Source organism: Meleagris gallopavo, chromosome 10 (assembly GCF_000146605.3).
Source record: "Meleagris gallopavo isolate NT-WF06-2002-E0010 breed Aviagen turkey brand Nicholas breeding stock chromosome 10, Turkey_5.1, whole genome shotgun sequence".
NCBI classification, from domain to species: Eukaryota; Metazoa; Chordata; class Aves; order Galliformes; family Phasianidae; genus Meleagris; species Meleagris gallopavo.
The window spans coordinates 15,362,577-15,369,654 of NC_015020.2; positions in this window are offsets into that span (position 1 = coordinate 15,362,577).

Sequence of the window (7,078 nt, forward strand, 5' to 3'; positions counted from 1 at the left end):
AAAAAAAAAAAAAAAAGCAAACACTAATTTATAGAGAGTATTAAGCTAATGGAAATAATTTTCCAAATGTTACTTAAGGAACAATGCAAATCATCTGAAAAAAAGAGGATATTTGCTAACTTTTTAATGTGCATTTCAACTATAAAAATACATTACAAGGTAAGAGTTGCAATTTGTTGTGAAGGAATAAAATATTCTTGAAAAAATATATTAAGACAAACTTTGCTCTGAGTCTCCAGCAGGCAAGTAAGAATGCTGTTGTATTACATATGTAACTTTGAAATCACTGCGAGTTAGCTATTAAGGGAGAATACTTTGATTTGGGAAGGAGCAGTTAGCTTACATGTGTTGGAAAAGTAAAGTTAAACATCTGATAATCATAAATATCCTTTTTTTTTTTGTAAGCACATTCTATTGCCATAAATACTTAGGAAAAAAAGTGCTCCCCAAACCATAAAAGAAGAACAAACTACAGAATTTTTATGTATTTTTCTCCTCTTATTGGCTTTAGGGAGGTCTACGTTTTGGTCTGTGAATGTCTGTCTCAGCTGGATGGCTTCACAAAGCTTTGTATTGCCCTGTCAGTTTCCAAAGGGAGATGAAAACCATATTGTTGTGCCTATATTTGAAAATGGAGACCGAGTTAAGGTTTGGCATCACCTGCTTCTGAGGAAAAAAAGCCTAAAATCTAAAGTCTGTGAAGCAGATTGTGCCAATTTGAGTCTTGCCTTTCCCCTAAAATTCTGGTAGGTTATGAGGCTTTGAAAACATAGCAGCTCCCTTGTGCCCAGGTGAGACTTCGCAGCTTTCTAGGGTGCGTTTCCTGGAAGATGCTGACTTGTCTTAAGGGGAACCTGAGCACCAGGAGAAGCTGGAGCCCATGAACCCGTGATCCTGCAAGGACTTCAGTGTACACCTTGCAATGCTGTAGACAAAAATTAGTGCTGGTGCTGTGACTTATGAGGTTTGGACTTCTCAAATATAAAGATGTTCATTAAAACCCTTGTATACGTTTGGGTCAACAGTGTACAGTTACTTGCATCATCTGTTGTTCAACTGTTTTGATGATTTCTAAGCAAACGCTGCAAATTCAACAACCATGAGATTTTTATTGCTCTCCAATAAGAATAATCCAGGCACATCTGGCCTAAGAAGTTTGTTTGATCCACGTATAAAGTCTCATTTTTCATATGTATCCATCTCTTCTCTCTACTCTTTTTGATGCTTTTATCAGGGCTTATCATTTTGGTCAGTTCCACTCAGAAAAGTCTCCATTGTGACGTGGCTGGAGATGGACAAGAGGGGATGAGTTGCTCCAAAATTACTCTGTGCCTGCAAAGACCTACTCCTTTGCTTTCCTGCAACAGAAGTTCTTGCTCACATATCTAATCAATTGTAAACAACTGAAGAATAGGGTTAAAACCTTCATCTCTAAAAATAAGGTGAAAATACCCTATTAAAAATACCACGCTATATTGGTGGTACAGCTGCAAAGGATTTACAAAAATTAATTGTGCTACTATTATAAAAATATCAGCATTGAAGTTGGTGCCAGTGTATTTTGGTCTGGGATACCACATATTCAGCTGTCTGGTATTTTCAGAAAAAGCAATCTACTTACTCTCTTTCTATATAGAAACTTTTTCCTGTCACTATATATGCCTCATTTAGAATGTTTAATTTGGAAATTGAGTGTCCATGATGCAAAAGTATTAAGTCGTACTTGAAAATAGTTTTGGCTTTCTTCTTCGATCCAGAGGTTTCAAGAAAACAAGTCACAGATTCTTCCTTCACTGGGAGCTGAAGAGCACTGGAAAATTTTTATTATATCCAGGGAAAAATACAGTGGGAAATAATGCAATTTCTATCAATGATGTTAATATCTCCTGAGTCTAGAGTCCTTTTTTAAAATGAAAATCATCAACAAATATTGTCAAGTTTAAATTGCTTCATTGTTCTTCTTGATTTAGGTATGCTATTTGGTAAGAGACTTGGGATACTTAAACACAGAAGGCAATGCATGCAAAGTTGGAGGAAACTTTGAAATACTAGAGCAATGGGAGAAAATATTGATAAGATTTCTAACATGAGAAGAAATCCCCTTACTCCAAGGTGGAGATTTAATGTGGTTTCAGCTACTGACCATCGGTAGCTTACTTGTTAGCAGGTAAGAAAGTGAAGTGAATCTTTCTTTGGTCAGGTGTTAGAACAGGCTGCCCTGGAAGGTGGTGGAGTTGCCATCCCTGGAGGTTTTCAAGCAAAGAATAGATGTCACATGAGCGACATGGTCTACAGCAGTCACGCGTATGGAATGATGGTTGGACTGGACGATCTTATTGGTCTTTCCAACCTTAACAATTCTATGACTCTGCAACCTCCCCTTGCTGTGGCCAGAAGCTAATTTTGTCAAAACTGAAAAAAACATTAAGTATTGAAGAAGGAATATCTGGAAATACATTTTTCTGTTTTCAGAATGCTGCTGTGAAGTCTTGCCTGAAAGGCTGGAAGCAAAAATGGACAAGTAAGACCTTCCTAAGACTAACAAACTAAGGAATGAAGCATCTGCCCCAGTTGCTGAGAGAAGTGTGGGAATAGAATTGAAAAAAGAATTGCCTCGTGCAGATCTTTGTGGCTCAGGAGCAAAATACTTCTTAGATGATTATGCTAGTTCTTCCAGATGTGGAAGTAGTTTTTAGTGCTGCTGAGACTTTGCAAGCTGGCTGCAAGCATCCTATCAGTGTGGGCACTGCCCAAAATGAACTCTGTTTTTATTCTTTTACAGAGAAATTTTAAGGGAATTTTGTCCCACTGAAAGATGTCCTACAAGATGCTCAGTTTTGGCCCCTTCTTCCTATGCAGAAGGGTGACAGCGAGCACTACCAAGAAGGTCAAGTGTCCCTGGGTGGCACAAAGGAATGTTGTTTCGCATAGGACAATCAGACCATTCCATGTTTTACAGAAAGTCTTTTATCTCCCTTTATAGACAGAGTCAGTGCAGGTTTTGTACAGTGACGGTGGTCTGGGGGGCCCTTTGGAAAAGGCTTCTCCATGAGAAGGAGGCTTCTGGAGAGCTGCTGGGGAAGTCCTGTGGTGCAGGGGACAATGCTGTGACAGGAGATTGCAGCCCCATGGTTAAATACAACTGCTGAGGTTTATCTTTTTCTCTGTCCTTCTCTGAGCACACACCTATATAGGTTGTGATACGGTCCTGGGCATGCAGACTTCTAGTCATATTTAAGGACTTCACCTACAAAGGGGATTTTCAGTTCAATGAGTATCCCAGAAAATGCCTCATGTCAAATGCATCTTTCTGCCTGTAGGAGTGGGTGTCTCTGCTTCCTGCCTGGATTGCAAAACACTCCATCAATGATGGGATAAAGATTAACTAAAAATGAAGATAATTGGATTTTCTCTAACTCTCTTTTTTTAACTAGCTTCTTTTGAGATGGAAATTTACTGTACTACTCTTGGCAGTTTGGTCTATTTGGTAACTGTAGTCTTCTCATCTGGTGGGCCATTCACATGGTTCCTGTGTTGTACTCATTCTTTCTATTGTATTTTCCATTCATGTATTACTTTCCTAATAACTGCGTCTCTCTTCATTTAATATTTCCTTATGTGTTTGGCCAGATTCCTCTGCATTCCTGGTGTGGTGTGTGCCATGCCATCAATGGAACAAGGTAGCACAGCTTTACATGTTGGGTACGGGGTTGCTGCTTCAGGGCAGTTCACTTCGGTTGCACGTTTCAGATTTCTCCAGCTCTGTTTTGTGGTGGATCTCTTCTATAGCTGTGACTTATTGAAATGGATACTATCATGTCTCATAAGCAGTTGGAATCATCCTGGCTTTGGTGAGGCACCTTTCCCAGCCAGAGCTGCTGGAGCCCTGTGGTCTGGAGAACTTACTCTGTCTTGTGGTTCACCGAGACTCTCTTCTGTTCCTTGCTCCTGTCTGGACACATTCCCTTGTTTGCTTTAACTAAGTATCCTACGGAATCTCACTGGTCTATGTGGTCATTTGTGGCTTGGCAGTTTTGTCACTCTGTGCCTCTTTCCCTTTTTTTTCCCCTCTATATGCCAGGATGTCTGAAGTACGGTCCTCTGAACTCAGAGCATCTCTTTTCCTCCCTCAACCCCTCAGAGACTTTTGTGTGTTGGTCTTGTAAGGTAAAAAAATCCTCTTCACTATCACTTCCTTCAAGTGTACATTTATATTATTCTCCACTTTACAAGTACAAAACTAAAAGAGATAGAACTCATCTAAAAATCAAGAGTCATACTTCAGTCATTTCCAGATTTTTGGCTTATGCAAATCTTGAAAATGTTATTTCTTCCTAACTACTTCTTGAGGAAATAATGGACCCACCTAGAGATTGAAGGCAGACAATGGTCATTACAATTTCTTTCACATCCAGCAAAAACTGACAGTTTCAGAGTTGGAGGCCCTCTAATTTTAGCCAATTGTTCTCAAAGACATGCTGTAATCCTTTCCATTTCTTGTATTTCTTAATCACGTTTGATAGCTTGGTAACTTTCTTTAACCAGAGCAATGTGTTAAACATTTTTTTGGCTGCCATAGAGAGAAATCTAAATAAATATTTTGCTGAACTAGGTTCCAACAGTTTTGGTACATAGCCTAACACCATATATTGTGGTGTGCAGGGAAAACAGTTTGCCAAAGGGAACTCAATAGCAACAAGGATCTTCTGCCAGAATATCTTGATTCTGGGACTGGACCAGGAACTCACATGGGTCCTATTCTGCTTGGGTCGAAGGTAAAATTCCTACTGCCTGCAGTGGGATAAGGCTCGGACCAATACGGAGCATTTATGTTCCCATTTCACACATTTTCCTTCAAATTCTTACTCTTTTTTTCCCTCTGTATTTTTAGGCTCTGGAGATGCATATATCATTTCTCTCCCCTGTACTCATCCTGGAAGGAGAATCCTATCTGGGAATCACTTTCCTCACCTCTTATACCACCTCAGAACAGCTCCTGCTTTGTGTCTTGCAGCAAGGCTGGAACTCAGAAGGCATAATCTGGAGTGACAGATGAGCAAGTTAGTTCATGAAGGGAGGAAAAAACTTCTGAAAAATGAGAAAATAAAAATAAGAGCTTGCAATCATGTCAGAAATGGTGTCTTGACATAACTAATTTTGTATTTCACCTTTACCTCGATGTGCCTGGGGAGAGAAATTAGGGACAGGCTATAGTCAAGCATGAGAGAGCAAACATGGGCTCAATAAGACAGTAAGAAATGAAACTCCAGCATCGTTGTGTTGCAATGAGAGCTAGCACATCTGGAGCTTGAATGTATCTTTCAGTGTCTGTAAGTATACAGATGACTATATTTAGCTCTGGAAATAAACCCAAGTAATCCGATAGCTTTAAACATGTCAGGTTTAGCTCATCAGACAGTAAGAACCCTTGGAAGAAGCAAGTGTAACATAGAGACTGATGCTGACTTTTGGTGCGAAGCTTAGGAGAGACCTGGCAAGACTAACACACAAGGTGATGCTACCAGGCAGGGACTGCTGGGCTATGTGAGCAATGCTCACACTTGTGGTCTGACTTCAGGCAAGATATTTGATTTCCCTGTGCATTTTGATTTCTTTTCTCTGTCTGCTTTAGCTACTGCTCTTGGCTTCTCTTGGCAGCTTCAGAGGCTCTAAAGAGTGACTTCGGCATGAGATGTCCCCACCCCACCTCACCACATGCTGCCGGACAGCTCTTCAGTGTGCACTGAAACAAGGGCAAGATTCAGTCAGGTCACTCTTGCTGCAGCATTCTCTCCATAACAGCCCTACTGAAGATGCTGGAGCATTAAGAAGCCACCTTATGTACTACTGAGTGTGTGATGTGTCATTTAAATGACTGATAGATTTCATGAAATGGCATCAGCCTGTTCCAAAACCTATCTGTAATGTATACATTTTAGTCATTTTAATGCTAATAAGAAGTAAATAAAATGCTACACTGAAGTTGTTGGAAGGCATTCAGGTGTGGTCTAAAGCAGAAAGAAATATCGATAAAGACTTCATTGCAGTAGTGTCTAATACCTCCCTGGAAAGGTATGAGGTTCTCTTCAGTGAACAAATATGTTTTTACGTTCAGCTTGCATTAATTTTTATGCAAGGTATGAAGACAGGAAGACAAAATGTCATCAGTTTTTTTTTTTTTCCTTCAGCTTTCAAAAAGTAAAAGAAAATCACACAACAGCCACTCAAACTACATAGATTCTGAATGATTCAGGATGCAGAAAATAAACTTGAGTGTGAAATGAAACAGTGCAACATTCGAGTGGGTTCTCTAAGAGTCATTTTTCACCTGTAACCCTGTATTCTGTTATACCCAAGAACATCTGTATGTCTGAATTAGCCCTTGCTTTATGCTGGTTCCCATTCACCTGGATGACACAGTGGGGACCCTTTCAGCTGAGTGGAGCATCCTCATGATAACAATATGAAATCCTTGTCTTGTGCAGCCTTCCTCTGCGCTTTGGCAATTATCCTGCTTCCTGAATGTTTAGACTTATTTCCTGCCATCCTCTCCATGACACCTATGACTTGAAGGCCTTTGCTGTGGTCTGATGTGAGATCTCTGTGAAATACCACCCAGCAAGAGCCAAATACCACACTCCTAACTTGCTTAAAATTTCTGCTTATGTCAATGGAAGTTTTGTTAAGTGAGGCTGCCAGCTTTGACCACGGGTTTGCAGCACAGCGTACACCACAATCTCTCAGAATGTTCAACACTACTTTGTGTGATCTTCGTGCACAGGGATGTCTTATGGGAGAAAGTTATACCAGCTTGTTACTGGGACAGGGGAGGAGAACTGCTGATTGAGATTCAAAAAAAAAAAAAAGACCTCTGTCCCTTCAGGAAGAGACAGCAAAGTGTGTCATGCTTCTTCTGGTACTGCAGTGCTATCGAACTACATCTGCTCTTCAAATGTTTTCCAGAGGGAGCCTTGCTGGACACCACCACTTACACTCGAGACGCAAAACCCTCCAGCACATCCAGCCCCATTTAATCGCTCCATGACCAGCGGTATAGCGCAGCCCGTAGCCGGGGCTC